The sequence below is a fragment of the Zootoca vivipara genome, chromosome 6 (genome assembly GCF_965207765.1).
Source record: "Zootoca vivipara chromosome 6, rZooViv2.hap1.1, whole genome shotgun sequence".
Taxonomy (NCBI): domain Eukaryota; kingdom Metazoa; phylum Chordata; class Lepidosauria; order Squamata; family Lacertidae; genus Zootoca; species Zootoca vivipara.
The window spans coordinates 750,590-769,329 of record NC_142589.1 but is presented as its reverse complement, the minus strand read 5'-3'; positions in this window follow the sequence as shown (position 1 = coordinate 769,329).

Below are 18,740 nucleotides of genomic sequence, written 5' to 3'. Positions count from 1 at the left end.
GATTATCTGGGGGAAATGCATATAGGACTGCAACCCTAATAACTGCTCTGCTGGATAAATCAGTCTAATCCTGCATTCTGTTTCTTCCAACGGCATCCATCCAGGAGCCTCTAGGAGTCTCACAAGCAGAGGATGTCGATGGGGCCTGCTGCTATTCCTAATATCCTCTGTGCTCTGCATATTTCAGACCAGGGCTATAATGGAATTATGAGGCAGCTGCAAATGAAGCTTTTAAAAAAAGGAAATCCTGCCAACAGAAAAAGCACCCCACATTGTGGACTGCACCTTTCACTCAAATCTGTTGAATGGTTTATTTAAATATTAAGGTTCATTATTGTTTCACAAGATGTGTATCTCTTTAAAGGCCAGAGTAAATCTCATGACCTAGTTTTACAGCTGTGAAGCAGTATAGAAGGTGCTGTTAAGTTGTGTTAATTAAGCTGTGTCAGCAATTGGGTACAGTATGTAAAGAGCAGCGTGCACCTCTCTCAGTACCCTGGAGAATGGGTGGGTCATACTTATAGATTTAATGTAAGAGGAGTGTTTGTTTTTGTAATTAAAGCCAAGCAAAATATATATTTTTGCGTTTCTTCATTGTTTCCTGAACGTGTGGTCTCCCCAGCATGCTTTCCGTAGCGCAACTAATCTGCAAAATATGCAACAAAATCTTCAAGTGGCAACAGATAGTGGTTGTTCCAGGAATCTGCCCCTGTGAGAGTGTGTCTTGCATTGCACTCATTTGGTTATTCTATTGCTTTGACCACAGATGGGGTTTCCTCGTTTTAAGAGGCTTGTTTCCCTCTCCTCCTTTATTTAGGTTTATTTTTAAATATTATATTTCCTACTTGCTCCCTGTCAAACCCTTTCACCGAGTCTCCACTGCAGGCACATAACTCAGCCTCCAGCTGCTGCTGTCTGCCTATGCTGGCCTGTAAGTGGATCCTTGTGGCATGAGGATCATAGCTAACTGATCCTGGGGGAGCTGTCCAAAGTGGGGGGGGGAGCCACATGCCTACAGTTCTAAAGATAACTTCTTCTGGTCAAGATGTGTGTTGGGGAGCTGGCTGGCTGCCTGCCTGGAGATTTAACCCATCAATAGCAGGATCCTATCAGTTCATCCTGGTTCATGAAAAATTATGGGATCGTGACTTTTCAAAATGCGTACATAGGGGCATGATGCAGATTTGGTAACTGGATTCAGGGACTGAGTTCTCTCTCTACAAAACTAACCTTTTCCACCCATCCAGAGTCTTAGTTTTACTAAGAGGAGACCCATTGAAATTAATGGATCTTTCCCCCCCTATGTTCCCCCCCATCAAAAAGTTTATTTATTCTTCAATAATTTTACAAAAATCAAATTCAAACTCAGATCAAATTCATTTACAAAATACAAACTCAAAAATACAGATTCAAATAAAAAGATATTTACTAACAAAAGAAAAAATACCCCTTACCCACCCTTTCTCACCCTCCCCCCCCCACCCTGTGCTAACTTCCAGCCTATTCTCTATTTCGGTTTACATATCCAAATATCTTTTTGTATGCCTTTTGCATGTTAATTTCATTCTGTTTATTTTGCTTGAGCCCTTCACCTGTCTGCTAAAAGATCAGCATTTTCCACAATTTTTGCTTTGTATTCGTCAAATTTCTTCCAATCTTGATCAATTTTCTGCTTTGATATCCCTTTGCTTTCTCCTATTTTCCTTGCCATATTTTGATATCTTACCATTTTGATTTGCCAATCTTCTATTTTCAGAATTACATCACTTTTCCGATTTTTAGCGGTCAGAAGTCTGGCTGATGCGGTAGCATACATTGTTATACACCTGTCTTTTTCCTTTATGTTTTCACTTAACATTCCTAGCAGAAATAATTCAAGAACTTTAAAAAAAGAATATTTCAATATATATTTTTCATTTCTATATAGATCTTATCCCAAAATTCCCTGATCATTTTGCATTGCCACCATATATGTATATACGAGCCCACCTCCTCATGACACCTCCAGCATGTATTATCACTCCCTTTGTATATTATTGCCAGTTTCGCCGGGGGGAGATGCCACCTATATTGCATTTTTAGGACATTCTCCCTTAAATCGTAATTCGGGGTAAATTTAATATCCATAATTTTTCCCATTTCTCTACCATTATTACTTTTCCTAAATCTTGTCCCCACTTAATCATGACTTCTTTCGTTTGTTCCTCTTTAGTGTCCCATTCTAATAACAAATCATATAGATTTTGAATATATTTTTTATCCCCTTCTAATAATATTTTAACAAATTTTGAATATCCTTTTTCAAATCCCAATATGCCTAGGGCTTGCCAATCAGAAGGTCGGCGGTTCGAATCCCTGTGACGGGGTGAGCTCCCGTTGCTTGGTCCCAGCTCCTGCCAACCTAGCAGTTCGAAAGCACGCCAAAGTACAAGTAGATAAATAGGAACCGCTACAGACAGCGGGAAGGTAAACGGCGTTTCCATGTGCTGCTCTGGTTTGGCAGAAGCGGCTTTGTCGTGCTGGCCACATAACCTGGAAGCTATACGCCGGCTCCCTTGGCCAATAATGCGAGATGAGCGCGCAACACCAGAGTCGGTCACGACTGGTCAGGGGTCCCTTTACCTTTACCTAATCTTTGGTTAATTTGGAAATATTCCAGCCAAACATTTAAATATTTTTTAACCTTTTCATATTCCTTTAATTTTATATTCGCTTCATTTTCTTCCAATAATACTTTATATGGTGGCCACTTCCCTTCTAAATTTTTCCTTTTTACTGCTATTATCTCCATCGGTGATATCCACCACGGCGTCCTTGGTTCTAATATACTTTTGTGTCCCCCCCCCCCGCAGATTCTTAATAATGATTTCCTTATGATGTTGTTGTTAAAGTTACTGTGTTCTTTTAATTTTTCCTCCATCCGAAGGCCAGGCCCTCCCCTTCTAGGTCTAATACTTCCGCATTCTTTAACTCTATCCACTCTTTTAGCCCCATCAGGCCGGCTGCATCGTGATATAATTCTAGGTTAGGCAGATTGAAACCTCCTCTTTCTCTTCTTTCCGTAAGTAATTTATATTTAATTCTAGGTCTTTTTCCATTCCACACAAACTTTGCCAGATCTTTCCTCCATTCTTTGAAGCGTTTTGCTTTCCCTAATATAGGCAGATTTTGAAATAAAAAGAGCATTTTTTGGAAGAATACTCATTTTTATGACAGATATTCTTCCTAATAATGAGAGTTTTAATTTAGACCAATTTACCTTTTTTTTTTATTTCTTTCCGCGTTTTCTCATAATTCTCCTGATACTGTACTGTTGAGTACTGTACTGTACTCCTGATCTATACTGTTTTAAGAGGTTTGCTGCTCTGGTCCAGTAAAACGCTTGCACTGCGCTGTACAGACCAGGAACAGTTCTCTTTGCAGAGCATTAAGCACAGCGGCTGGATTCTTGTTGTGGTAGCAAAAGCCTTGTAGCTTTGCAGTGACGACTCACAGAAGCCCAACTTTCGAAGACAGTTTTATTCCAGAAAAATAACACCTCCAGAGCTTTCAGACATGACTGCTCCACACCCCACAGGCAAACAAAACAAACTCTCTATATATACTGAGCATCTTAACAACTTAACGACTTAGCAACTTAAATCACATGACCTTGCTAATTTGCCAGCGTCTTAGGTTTAAAGTCCTAACATGTTTGTTGTAATTTGTACTCCCAAATATTTCATTTTTTCTTAATTTCGATACCCGTTATTTCTTGTAATTGTTTTTTTCCTTATTTTCCATATTTTTTGTTAATATATTCTTTTTTATAATTTACCTTAAATCCTGCCAATCTTCCGACTTCGTTTATTCTTTTAATTGCATTTGGTACACTAATTATAGGATCCTCAGTTGTAATAATCACATCATCCGCGAATTATTTTGTAATTCCTATTAATTTCAGTGGGTCTACTCTGAGGAGAAGTTAGTTGAATACCATCCATACAGATCTGAACAATAAATCCACAATATTGTGTGTTGGATAATCTGTAAGTACGGAAGGAGGAAAGAGTGTATTTGAAAAATTCACATAAACTCCAGGCTGCACCCAGGACCTGCCTTCAAATGAGTGCCATTGTGTCTAAACATCAGGAAAAACTTTCTGACAGTAATAGCTGTTGGACAGTGGAATGGTCTCCCTCAGGAGGTTGTGGACCAGAAGTTGTATGATTCTATGATTGTGGAGTTGGAGGGGCCCTAAGGGTCATCTAGTCCTAAAATGACTTTGCCTCGTCTAAGTCCATCTTCTGTGAGGAGGGAGGTGCTATAGAAAAATGTGTGTGTGCTTTGATCCTTGGTATTGATCCAAATATGCATGCACATGCAATGGTACTTTGGTGATAAAGTGATCTATAAATAGCTGAAATAATATTTAAAAAAGCAATTGAAGATGAGAAACTTCAGACTAACTAGTACTCTTTGAATCTGGTTGCCTTAGAAGCAGTGTATCACAAACACTGTCATGTGGAATTTTTAACAGATGCCCTGAATGCAGATGGAAGTAAAATATGGAGAACAATTATTCTTGGGCCAGTCAATTCTCAGGACTGAATTACACATTGCAATAAACACACTTTTAAAAAAAGGTTTAAACAGGCTACTTTCATTTTGAAAGGGTAACGGTTGCAGAATACCTTGGTCTAGAACATGCTCCTAGAACATGGATCAGGGCCCTGCACCAGTTTTCTGCTGAACCCTTTCTCCAAGCTGTTATTTGCACCTTGGGGACATGCAGCCAGGAGATTTTTTCTCCAGGGAACCAGCACAGTGCCTGATCCAGATTGCAGGTATGTTCTGGTTTGAGAGGCTCAGTGCCGGCTTCTTCTCTAGCGTAAAAATGGACAGTTTAATCACACTTTTTTTTGGGGGGGGGGAATCACGTTGAACATAACTCTTAGCTGTTCCTGAACACAGCCTATGGGGCTTTGACTCCATTGCTTCTACCATCGTGTTTTTGCCCGTCACAAAGCTTGATCACAATGATATTGTCCAAAAGCTTAGATTTGGAGGCATTAACAATGTTGGGACACACCTGGGATTCTTTCCCTGCCACCTGCCAGAAAGAAATTGCCACTTGCCCTGTGACTGAGGAAGCAAGGGGAAGAAGGATACTCTCTGGCCTTCGCCCCTGACCAGAGGGCTCATACCACTCCATTGCTCACCACTTGCATTCATGCAAGAATGCTGGCAAGGGAAGTTCTGCCATGATATAAATGCCCATGTACAACTCACAGCTTTATTCAGCCCTTGACAAAACTGCCACCTACTCTCTAACTTTCTCCTCTGCACTTCTTTCCTCAACTTTCCTCAACTGTCAGTAGATCAGTAAATCTCTCTCTGATTTGCAGCAGATCTCTCAGTGATATATGGGCATTAGCAACAATGAAATGATCCTCACCCTAAATTTGGCTGCTGTAATGGAGAAAACATGGGTGAGACAATTGGCCAGGAGTGGATTTTTGCGGAGGGCTTTGCACTCTGTTTTGGTTCTCAAAAACTCTAGAGCATTCACATGGCTTCTGAACAAGGAGTAATGTTTTCCCTTTTTTAGGGGGGGGCAGGGCACCCACCTGTCATCATCCTCTGTCTGGCTCTGTCTATCAGATTTGGAATGAAATGTCTCAACAATAGTTGTTTTAAATTACTTCCCTTTGACCCCAAGTGCTCAGAAAAATCTGTCAAAATCTTTTGAGAAGTTCTACAGTATTTTTCATTAAAATTCTGAGTGCTCCCTCCCCATTCCCCACAGTCTGAGCTACCATTTTGCACCTACGTCTGGTTTAGTGGCTGGAGAAAAAAAGTAGATTTCACAAGTGTGAAGTCTGCCCACCCCTCACAATGTTGATGACATATTGCAGGTAGAGCTTCCCTTATGCCCTATCATTGAAACTTCTCAGGACTCTGTGACATATTCAGTAGCTGGTCCTTATAAATGTGTTTTCCTTCATTTGTTGTTTGGCTCCCCCGCCTGCTCCCCTTGGGGTCAATGCACCTTCCTGAACTTTTTGTTCACTTCTGATATGAATTTACTTGCTGGGAACGTTGGAGTGTAAGATATTTTGATGGCAGAGACACATTTCTGTCACCAGGGGTCCCCATTGAATCAGTTTTGGCCATTGTGATAATGTCATCCACCCCAAGGGATGGCGCAGCTTAGAAAGCGCTTTGTCTGCTTGCCTCTTCTCTTCTCTGCCTGCCTGCCTGCCTGCCTGCCTGCCTGCCTGCTCTCTGTTGGTTCAGACGCCTCTCAAGATATCATTGCCAAACGCCCAGGTGGGTGTGGTGGCCTTTGTCAACATTTGGTGTTCACTCTGCCCATTTTTTGGTGCAATGGGTGCAAACTATGTTGATTTGGATGCCTCTGAAGATACTGTCACCCAACTTGGCACAAGGACTCCTGAGGTGAACGTCAGAGACCATGTTGAATCAAGATGGCAGACCAAATCAAACGTATTTAAACATTAGCTCCCACCTCCAATTGATTTGGGGTCCTGGCTTGGAGAGAGAGTGTGCTCGCACGCACACACACAAATTGCACTATCCATTTTAAAATCACAATATTTTTAGGTATCTTCACATTTCTGGGTAGTGCTGGGCACTTCCTGCTAGTTGTGTATCTTCTCCTCCTCTTCGTTGGCAATCACTCATAGCCGAGTAAGATTGTCTTCCATAAACATAGTTTTAACAGTGAGCCAGTAAGTGACTGTGGAGGCCAATTCTGGATCCACACGTCCTTCCACAGTGGGGACTTTGGTTTCCAGGCGGGAGTTGATCACGGTGTGGATTTGCCAAGTGTGCCTTCCTCTTAGCACGCTAGTTATGTATAAAGGGGTTGTGACAGGTGGATGACATGTGCTCATGGATTAGGCCTCCGTCTTGGATACAGAATTTTGTGCCTTTGCACAAAACCACAATCCTCACGGTCCTTTGTAGGAGCCACAGCACTTAAAAATCAGTTTTGAACAAATTTCCAGACTGATTTCTCCCTCTGACATTGGCCTTGGGGGTACTGTTAGAGCCAATTCAAGTGTGTTTTGCTCCAGTTCCTGTCTCTATTTTACTTTCAGCTTTGCAGGAGGTTTTGAGAAAGAGGCAGCCATCAGGTTTAGGGCCTGCCTTTTGCTGCTTCAGACAAAGAACAAGCCTCCCCCCACCAGCACCATTCCACATGCTGAAACCAACTAGACTGCCAGTTGACTCTTACTTCAACACTGACAACAAAACGGATGGACGACAAAAGCGTCTGTCCCTATTGGTGGCTAAGAAACAAAGCTGGAAGATTTTTGAATCATATTGTTAGAAAATCATTATACTCTATATGGGAAAAGTATAAGAAACTATTGGAAAATAAGACTCTGTGGAGGATATCACCACCAGAAGCGTTCTCAGTTAAAAAATTAAATATGGAAAAAGAATGGGCAACATATAGAGAGTTGCTGGTAGAGGGGGGAAATCAGTTGAAACTGAAGAGCTATGAGAATATAAGGCATTTGTTAGCTGATTGCCTCCAATATCATCAGCTAAAGAAGTGTGCATGCACACGAAAGCTCATACCAAAATATAAACTTAGTTGGTCTTTAAGGTGCTACTGAAGGAATTTTTTTATTTTGCTTCGACTCAGACCAACACGGCTACCTACCTGTAACTATCAGCTAAACGACATTTTAAAAATGGGTAAAGGAGTGGGATTTAGGAAAGAACTCGCCAGATTACAAAAAGACTTGTTGGAAAATAACGAAAAGGTTCTGTCAAAAATATATACATTCATACCTCAGTGTAAGTACGCTTCGGTTTGAGTACTTTCACTTTAAGTACTCAGTGGACCTGTCTGGAACGGATTAATCCACTTTCCATTACTTTCAATGGGAAAGTTCGCTTCAGGTTAAGTACGGACTTCCGGAACCAATTGTGTTTGTAAACTGAGGTACCACTGTAAAATGTTGCTGGAATGGGAGACAAAAGATGAAGAAGTAAAATCTGTAATGATACATTGGGCAAAATAACTTGATTCATGGGAAAAGTTGTAGAATGTGGATTTAAGATTTACTGCTTGCTGTTCGTTAAAAGAGAATTATATGAAGACTTGCAAAAATGTATAAGAAAATGTCTAATATGTGTTGGAAATGTAAGGATAATGAAGGTACATTTTATCATATGTGGTGGACCTGTAAATTAGCAAAAGCCTTCTGGGAAATGATTTATAATGAGTTAAAAAAAAATTTAAAATAAATTTTGTTTAAAAAAAGCAGAGGCTTTTCTATTAGGTATAATAGGAGAAGAATTACCGAAGGAGAAAAAAGTTCTATTTATGTATGCGACGACAGCAGCAAGAATGTTGTATGCCCAGGGATAGAAGGAAGAAAGAACCCCATCAAAAGGAGAATGGATATTGAAACTGAGGGACTATGCCGAAATGGCAAAATTGACCAGGAAGATTAGACTCCAAGAGGACAATAAATTTAAAAAAGAATGGATTAACTTTATAGAATATATGAAGGAGCACTGCAAACCTCAAAAAAGTTAGCAGGATTGGACTAGCACTTGTAATATAATTTGACAAAGGATATTAAAAAGGAAATTTAATAGTTTCCAGAAAAGAAATAGTTCTCAGAAAAGAAAAGAGATAATTAATGGAAACAGGGAGGGGGGTGGGTTGGAAGAAGATACTGAGATGGTTTGTGGACTAATGCAAATAATAATGTATGTAAAAACTTTTAAAATAATATATACAAACCTGGAAGGGCAAATACTCACCAGCTGCTACTGCTGTCCTTTCTGCATTTGAAAGCATGGCTTATAACAGGCATCCCCAAACTTCGGCCCTCCAGATGTTTTGGACTACAATTCCCATCTTCCCCCAACCATTGGTTCTGTTAGCTAGGTATCATGGGAGTTGTAGGCCAAAACATCTGGAGGGCCGCAGTTTGGGGATGCCTGGCTTATAATCACTAGTCTCATTTATATACCTATTTGGACATAAGGACTGCCTGTATTAATCTATACATTTATATTGGAACTGATGGAACATTTTTATTGATAATGTCACCTGCCCATTTGCTTGGTGTCCCCCCCCTCTTGTATTTGGAAATAAACAATACAAGCCAAATGGAAAGACTGCCAATGGGATTACACCTCAGGTTCCAGCAGGGTTGCTTAGGGTTGGCCGTGTGGCACACAGACCTCTGTCCTCCAGCCCCACCACTGCTCCTCGCCTCCATCCAGTGCCTGATGCCTGTGGCAGCCACCACATTCTGCCTAATGGAAGGGCCGACCCAGCTGAGTTTTCTTCCGGAGTGAATTACTGTTATCAGGGGATCTGTTGCTAAGCAATGCTCTGGGATTTATTTATTTTTTAACCCACTGCAATTTAAACATACACTGCAGGAGGGCACCAGTCTTCAGATTTACACTCATTAGTTTATCATCCCCAAATTAGGCTTGTATTTTTCTCATAGCATCTAGTGTTTCTCTGGTCAGAGGGTCCTTTGAGATGTCATTTTTATTGCACATTCATCACATGGGCGTACCCAGGATCAAAGTTGGGGGGGGGCACACCAGCCACACACCCAGCCACGCCCCCCCAGCCACCCAATTGGCTAGCTGGCAATGATGTGGCCAGGATCCCCCCAGGAGGCATGATCAACGTCCACGCCCCCCAGAGGAAAGGGGGTCGTTTGCAAGGCAGCACACGGAGCCACCTGTGCTTGCACTCCTGCCTCGCCCGCTCCTTTAACGGCACGGCAGCGGTAACTAAAACGAGGCAGCAGCAGCAAAGCTGCCTCTGTTGAAGGAAACCTGCAAATGAAGTGCCGTGGAGCATTGTGGGGCAGCACTTTCTGTGCTGTGCTCACTGTGACTTGAAAGAGTGTGGGCTGAAGTTAGCCCAGGTCCAGGTCTTTTTCAACGGAGGCAGCTTCGCTGCCATTGCTGCTGTTTTGCTTCAGCCAAGTAGGCTGAGGCGGAGCACAGCAGGCAGCGTCCCTGCCTGTCCTCTCCAGCTGCCCTGCTTCTAGGGGGGGCAGCTGCCCCCCACCCCATGCTGGGTACGCCCATGATTCATCATGATTTGGGCTCATGATTTTTTCCGGGCTGTTATACATCATCATGCTTTCAATGCCATTTGTGCCTGAGAAAGATTTGGGGTGGTCATACTGCTTTGCTTCCAACTACTAGACTAGTGCATGGTCCATAACTTCCTGCTACAAGCCTGTCACATACAAGCCTGTTTGGGAGAAACCTGAAAAGTGGGTGTGTGCAGCGGAATGGAGGATTCTGGAAGACTGTGTGGTCTGCTGGATCAGCGTTTCTCAACCGGTGTTCCGCGGCACAGTAGTGTGCCGTGAGACACTGGCTGGCGTGCCGCCACGTGCGGCGAGGAGAAGGGCGCTGACGGACTTCCGGCGAGGCAAGATGGCGCGCGGCACGGCAGCGCGAAGCTCCTGAGAGCGACCAGCGTGCCTGTTCCGCCAGCCTAGCCTCTGGACCGCCGGAACCGCCGCCGCCGGAACGCGGGCGCCAAGCGAGCCCGGCGGATCGACCGGGGAGCTGCTGGAGGCCCCCCCGCGACCCCACCAGAGCGACAACGAAAGCGCCTGGCCGGAGGATCGCCGGACTCCTGGGCTCCGCGGCAGCCGCGTGGGCGTCGGAATCGCTCAGCGGATCAAGCGGGGAGCCGCTAAAGCCCCCCAGCGAGCCCGCCTGCGGCCGGGAAGAGCTCCGAAGCCCGGGACCTCCCTGCCTCATCGCCGCAGCCGTCGCCACCCCAGCCGCCCCAGGAGAAGAGGAAAAGGAGGGAGGCCCCCCCCCAGGTGAGGGAAAAAGGGAAAGATAGGGAGGAGAGGGCCCCTCGCCACCCCCCAACCCTATCTGGTTCCACCTTCAGCAGTGATGCCCAAACCCTTTCTCCCATGGACCACTCAAAAATTGCTGAGGGTCGTGGTGGAGGACTTAATGATTCATCAGCCTACTGTAGCAATTGTAGCAATTGCTAGCAATTGTAATGCACTGTGTTATGTGCTGTATGATTTTTGTAATACAATTTGAGTCCCAAGAATTCAGGTTGCAGTACCATGAGGTGCAATGTGTTTCTGACTCCTATCCCTCTCTCCACCCATTTCAGGTCACTTCCTCCTGCCCATCACTTCCGGTCCATCCTGGAGCAGCTGCAGTTGCTGTTGCCACTGCCACCATTCACAACCACAGCCCTGGTTCTTCACAGACATGCTGCAGGCAGACCCCTGGTGGTCCATGGTCAGCTGGCTGGGAACCCCTGATGTACAGCAAAGAAGAAACAAATGCATCTCTTCAGCGGTTTTGCACATCAGCCTCCCTAATATTTCATACCACACACTTTCCTCAACAGGTTCTTTAAACATATTTCAGTTGGAAGAGGGGAAATAATGATGCACTGTTGCTATAGAGACAGCACTGTTTCTATGACAACCCCTTCTCCAGAGAAGATGCTCTTGTGGGTTCCATGGCAACCATGGGTCACCACCTTCAGGTAAACTGATATTTATACACTCATCCATAGCACAGGTAACACCCACGTCTGGTGGGCTGCATAGAAGCATTGCCATGGATACCCTTCCACAAACCATGGCAACATCTATCGCTACTCTCATGTAGAACAATAGAGCTGGCTGCTAATCACAGTGACTAAGAAGAGTTGGTGAGATCAGCAAATTCCTCCACATTTCTGCTCTGACAGCACTGAGCTGATTTGTGGTTGCCCCCCCCCCTTCTTATGGCATGATTCTGACTCTGCTCCTTTGATTCTTTCTCCATTCTCATCTTGCTGCATTTGCACCATGGTCAGTGAGCAGCCTATTAAACAGTGCAATCCAAGCCCAAGATCCTCTGTGTGGAGACAGTTTGGTGGATCCCATCTGGTTGATCTTGGGTGGATCTTATCTTCTATAAAGAATAATTAAACTGGCCTCATTTTATAAGACTGGCATGGAAAGCAACATCAGCCCGTGAGATTGGCAGGCCATATTAAACCTCTGGTAACTTGGGCCCCTATAAATACCAGAGCACCTGTCAGGTCTTGGATTCAGTAAGCAGCCCCTGGCAGGGGCCACATCCATACCTTTAAAGCCCCATGATGCCACGTCAGTCATGGCTTCCCCCAAAGAATTCTATACCCTCCAGGTACCCCAATTTTCCAGGGACGGTCCTGGAATGATGAAAGCCATCCCAGCTTCTGAGGTGATCCCAGAATGTCCCTATTTCCCCCACCAGCGCTGAAGCTACCGAGCTCAGGGGGGAGGGGGAGGAGCCGCTGCTTGTCCTGAGCGACAGCGATGATGGCAGTGGCAGCTCTGGGGTCCAGAGGCAGGGCCAGCCTGGCCGGGAAGAAAGAGGGAGTCTTGATTTTTAAAAATCTGTCTCTTATATTTCCCAATTGAAGTTTTCGGGTTAATAAGTTATATTGGTCAATTGGAGAGGTCTCTTTGGCGTTGTCGGAGGTCAGATTCTCCCAGAGGAGCTGACCTTCTGCTGATTGTGTCCAGAGGCTAAAACTGTTATTGACATGAGGAGACTATTTGATTCTGGTTCTGCCTCTTTGTTGTAAATCGTTAGTTTCGAGAGCCTGTGGGGCAAGCCCGCATCTAGCGGGTGGGAACTCCTAACAACCCTCAGCACCTTTAACTACAATTCCCAGGATTCTTTGGGGGAAGCCATGATGCTAGTGTCACCCTCACTGGCAACTTGAATGTCTATCTAGAGAGAGGTTTGCTCTCTCAGAGAGGACTGGGAAGTTACATTTATTTCCAAAGGACTCCTTTAGGATCAGCAGGTGAATTAGCATCCTTTCATGGAGCCCTAGAGGCCGAGGAAGGCTATAGTCCTGGTGACAGGTGTGTGCTAAGGTAATATTGCCCAGAGAGGCTGCTGTTTGGCTGTACTGTGCAGCTCAGGTCTGCAGCTCATGCCTTCCTTCCACCGAGCCCCATATTATGAATTTCCCCCAAACCCCAGGGCACTATCATAGAGCAGTTGCAATAATCCTACTTATGAGTGACTAGTTTATGGGCCTCCAGCTATAAAGCGATACGGGGTCTGTAGTTGTGGAGTAGAGGCCTCATTACTGAAAACATTGCTACAATTTAGTTGATGCTCTTGGCTTTGTTCCTGGGTAGCTATTAAACTAGCAGACAAACTGCTACTTCCTTGGCAAAGTGTTTTAAAAATGGGGTCATGCAATTATAGGCAAGGAGGTTAGGCAATGGCTCCCTTTTGCGTAAATCATTTCCATGTCAAAGGTTTGAATTTGGTTCCCTGGATTTGTAAGGAAGAGGAGCAGCACAATTTGCAGATGTTTTATAAATCATTTTAAAATGACGGTTAAAGGAGGATGACCAACCTTCTTGAGACAATAATAAAGACACTGTAATAAAAATTGACAGGCACATAGGGCAGGGTGTTGAATTTACAAATTCAATTTCTCTCTCATATATACAGTATACAATGGTACCTCAGTTTAAGTACACAATTGGTTCCGGAAGTCTGTACTTAACCTGAAGCATACTTAACCGAAGCGAACTTTCCCATTGAAAGTAATGGAAAGTGGATTAATCCGTTCCAGACAGGTCCGCGGAGTATTTAAACTGAAAGTACTGAAACCGAAGTGTACTTAAACCGAGGTATGACTGTATATATATGGTATATCACATGAGATATGCAATGAAATGTTGCAGTACACCATCATCCGCTAACAGGAGTGTTCCAGCTTTGATGCCTTCCTCAAAGCTAGTTTAACACAGTGGTTCCCAAACTCCCCTGCCACAGACCACTTGAAAATTGCTGAGGCTCTTGGAGTACTACGGTACCATAAACAGGTTGTTAAGGGTGCTGAGAGTTGTTAGAAGACTCCTGTTCCCATCTCAGCGCTACAATTTTCAGAGTTCCCTGGGAAGAAGGATTAATTGTCAAACCACTCTGGAAATTGTAGCTCTGTGGGGGGAATAGGGTTCTCCTGACAGCTCTCAGCGCTCTTAAAAACTACGCTTCCCAGGATTCTTTGTGATAAGCCATGGCTGTTTACAGTGGTGTAATAGTGCTTTAGATGTGTAGTGCAGATTTCTAGCATGCACCTGAATCTCTCTTGCAAGACTGACAGTCTGGAGGTGCCCTGAGATGAAGTAGGAGAAGAAGCACTTTTTTTAGCATGGCATCAATGCAAAGGATTATTATTAACAGGTAAACAAGAGTTTTGGACATATTTTCTGAGTCTTGGTCGGTCTCTGGCAGCTGCAGAAAGTAGGCCTGGGGGCTTAGCATGGTGCCAAAAGCTGGAGATGTCTTTTTGCTTGGAACAACCTTTGCAATTGGCATCTGGGACACCAGTCCTTGAGGAAGCGAAGCCAGCTCTCTCGCTTCCTCACCCCACTGCTGCTTTGCTGCCCTTCCTTCCTGCCTACCTCAGCCAGCTGTTGTCTTGAGGAACACATATCTATGTAGTAAGGAAAGGAGCTGGGGTGGGTGCGTGAGTGTGTCACAGCTGAGCGCAACAGGAGACCACCTCCAACGTCAGCAGCAGCTCTTTACCTCATCAGCTCCAGGATTTGTGGCAGTGGCGGCAAAAACAAAGGCCCCTTCCTTCTCCTAAGCCACCTGCAACCCACATCCTGGAAGTAAGCTTCAAGGCCAGGGCAGCTGGCTGAGAGGAAGGACTTGCGGTACTAGTCCGAAGTCATGGGCCAGGAGAGGGTGACTCATCCACACAAGCCAAACACTTATGCTCTGAGCATGATTCTTCCTATGGCATTGTCTGCCTCTGAGTTTCAGAGACAAAGAAGCATGGTGGCCGTGATTTCGAAGGAAGAAGCTGAATGTGGAACAGATTATGGAGCCAGGCAGGAGATGAGGAATACTCTCAGTGCTGTAACTCACCATGAATGTCTCCTTTGTTCTCATGTAATGACAATGGCACCATCCTTGGCAGGTGTCAGAACTGAGTTCCAGTGAGTTCCAGCTGAAAAAAAGCCCTGAATACTCTGATTGTGAACGTGTCACAAAGCAAGCCAGCACGGCAGCTGGAGAATTTGAAAACCAGTGTGGCGCTTTGGAGGGGCAAGCTGAGGTGGATATAAGCATCAGGTGAGGGAGGGGCGGAAATGAAACAACTGATCTGGGGTCTGGATCTGACCTGGGGCTTCAGGAAATGTTACCTAAGGATCCAGCCCCTGGGGGCATCTTAACAGTTTCAAAAGAGATCCAATCGTGCCTGAGGTCCCACCAACCATCCCAAACTTGCAAGCCTGCCATATTTCTTTTCTGCTACACTGCCCAGTGGCAAGAGTGTGAAAGGGAACCATTTGTTTTGTTCTTCATTTCTTACCTTTGTGGCATGAGTTTAATAAACAGTTCATGTGCTGAGTGTTAGCTTGCCTCTGAGGTAAACTCTGGCACTCTGCCTTCATAATGATAAAGCCCCCAGGTTTTCAGGGCAAGGAAGAGCTGAGATTTCAATTTCTTGCAGGTGGTCTGTGGGGATTCTGCAGGCCAACTCTGCACATGCGCTATAAACCTTCTGGCCAAACCGCAGTCAGAGTAGACCATACTATGCTAGATGGGGAAAAAACAGGTGCCTTATTATTATTACTGCTACTATTATTGCTTTTATTATTGCAAATGATTTATTAATCACCTTCTAAACCACCACTTGAAGGCAATTTGCACATAAGAGAATTGAAAACAGTATTAAAATAAATAAATTTAAAACCACACTGAAGCCATGACCCATCTATCCAGCTGGGAAACCCTGTGGGTCTTCAATTCTTTCCAGAAAATGCAGATATAATTATTATATAGAGCATTTGTACCTTGCTCCTTAGCCAAAAAGGCTCCCAGAGTGTCTTGCACACAATCAGTTAAAATAAGATGGTCTTACAATCTATTTAAAAAAGAGGCACACAAGGGGAAAGGGATAGGAAGAGAAGAGGAAAACATCAAACTCGGGGACCAATTCTTAAGCAGCTGTTCTTTGTAAGGACTACATAGCCTGTATCATTCAGGGGTAGGAAGTGCCAGGTGGAGCTGGTCTTTTGGATAGAATAGCTGCTGCCCCCAATGGCTGAGGGAGAAGAGGCCTGGTTCTCAGCTATGGAATGACTAGTAATCTGAAGTACAGTGGTACCTCTACTTACGAATAACTCTACTTACGAATGTTTCTACTTACAAATGGAGCTCCGTCCGCCATCTTGGATGCGGTTTAGATAGGATTTTTTCTACTTACGAATTTTTAGATAGGGTTGCTTCAACTTACGAATTTATTCTCCCAATGCATTCCTATGGGATTCGACTTACAATTTTTTTCAACTTACGAATGTGCGTTCGGAACGCATTGAATTCGTAAGTAGAGGTACCACTGTATAACAATAGGAATGCTGTTCCATAGGCTCTAAAACTCGCTTGATCCTTGGAAATGATCTTATTACCGTAGCACTGCCCCAGTACTGAACTTGGCAAGCATACAATTTTGTGATGATACTAACTGAACTAATAGGCCTTTAATTACAAGTTCAATTTCTGGCACCCTCCTTGAAGCTGGCAATAATAATACTGAACATGCCAGCCAACTGGAATCTTGCTTGATGGGCTGATAGTATCCAAGGTCTGGCAGCCATTGGAACCCACGACTCCTGATTGGCTTGGAATAATTCAGAAGTAATCCACTCTTGGGCAGAGAAGCAACTGACCTCCTTCTGGTCTCTGCTTCTGTCGCTGGAGATCAGTGGTGATCTCAACAGACAGTCATGTGCTCCCTTCTTCCAAGCCCTCTCTTTGAAGGGGTTTCTGTTCCAAGTGCAGTTTAAAGATAAAGAGGAGAGGGCAAGGGCTTGAAGTTGCTTGCTAAAAGGTTTCAGAATGGGATGCTGTGCTTCTGTTTGGGTTTTTAAAAATTGTTTTTCTGCATTGTATTGCACTCTTGCTTAATATTGTATTATATTATAGCCTTTCCATTTAATTGTTTGTATATATACATGTTTTATTTGTTGTTTTGTGAACCACCTGGAGTATCTTCAGTATTAAGTGGTGTATAAATATATGAAATTAAACAATTTAATAAATAATGGAGGGGCAGGAGGGGAGAAAGGGCCTTTGGGGGAGCAGCAGATCTCTCCTCCTCCTTGCCTGCTCTCCAGCAGCCACTACGAGCTGCCCAAGGGATGAAGCATGGAGAGGCCGTGGGGCAGCAGCCACCACTGCCATCGCTCAGGACAAGCACCAGCTCCTCCTCCTCCCCGAGCTCAGTGGTGGGGAAGAGGGACAATCCTGGCTTTCGTAATCCCAGGACTGTCCCTGGAAAATAGAGGCACTTGGAGGATATGCAGTTGTAGCCAACTGACTTCTACTCAGAGTAGACCCATTGAAATTAATTGACCTCAGTTAGCCCTTTCTATTAATTTCAGTGGGAGGAATGCAACATTGCACTGAGGCAATTGTTTCACCTTGGCAAGCATTTTGGCTTGCCAGATGGAACGACGCCACTTTTCCTTCCCCTGCACTGTACCAGGGGTTCTTCAAACATGGCCCTAGCCCATTGGGGGGCACATGGTGGGGAGGAGAGGACCATAGAATCAGAGTGGCTGGGGAGACTCAGCCAGATGGGTGGGGTACAAATTACTTATTATTATTATTATTATTATTATTATTATTATTATTATATAATTGTAGTGTGGGAAGGGACCATGAGAATCATTTAGTCCATCCACCTGCAATGCAGGAATTTTTTTGCCCTTCAGCACCAGGAAAGAGGTCCAAGGACTGAGCATGGACAGTCCACAGTTGCTCAGTAACTTAGGTCCCATCTCCTCAAATGTCCAGTTTGAGTAGGGTTGCCACTTGTCCCTAGAAAAATGGGAACGTCCCCTTTTGGGACAAAAGAGTCCCCTGTCCCAAAGAAACCAAGAATAAAATAAAAGTTACTAATTGATTCTAAAGAAAAAGGGGGCTTCTCCTTGGTGGATCTGAAGTTATATTATGAGGTGCCCTCTCTCTGCTGGTTGTGGGATTGGATTTTGTTAAAAAAATAAAGATTTACTAGATTTGGAAGGTCATGATAACAGGTTTGGGTAGCACACATATTTATGGTATGATAAAACAAAAGCACATAAAGGATTCCTGAACCACTTGGTAAGAAAATCAATCTACGAGGTCTGAGATAGATATAAAAACTTACTAGAATGCAGAACACCATGGTGGCTCTCTCCATTAGAAGCAATTTCAGTTAAAAAATTAAATATGAGAGGAGATTAGGCCACCTATAAAGAATATATATATATATAACACCTTAAAATTCTTATAACAACACTATTGGGCATGAGAGGGAGGCAGCTGGCCCAAAATGGCGGCTGCATCACTGTAGGTGTGGCTGACAAGCGACAATAGAAAGAAGGGGGAAGGAGAAACCTCCTTTGCCTCCCTTGCCCTCTCCTTCCTCACCTCCCATTGCTGCACCTCCTTATCCCACCACTGCCGTCGCCGGTCCAGCATGGTTGGGTCTGCCACCCCTTGCCCTCCTCCGCCACCCTGACCTGACCTATTCTCCTCTTTGGTGTTGGAGTCTCTTCTGACAGCAGCTTGGGAGAGAGGCTACAGCTGGGCTCAAACCCCCTGTGGGAGCCGTCCGACATCGACTACTGGCCCCTGCCCATCTACATGACTTGATGCAAAGAGGGGGGCCGGGGTGG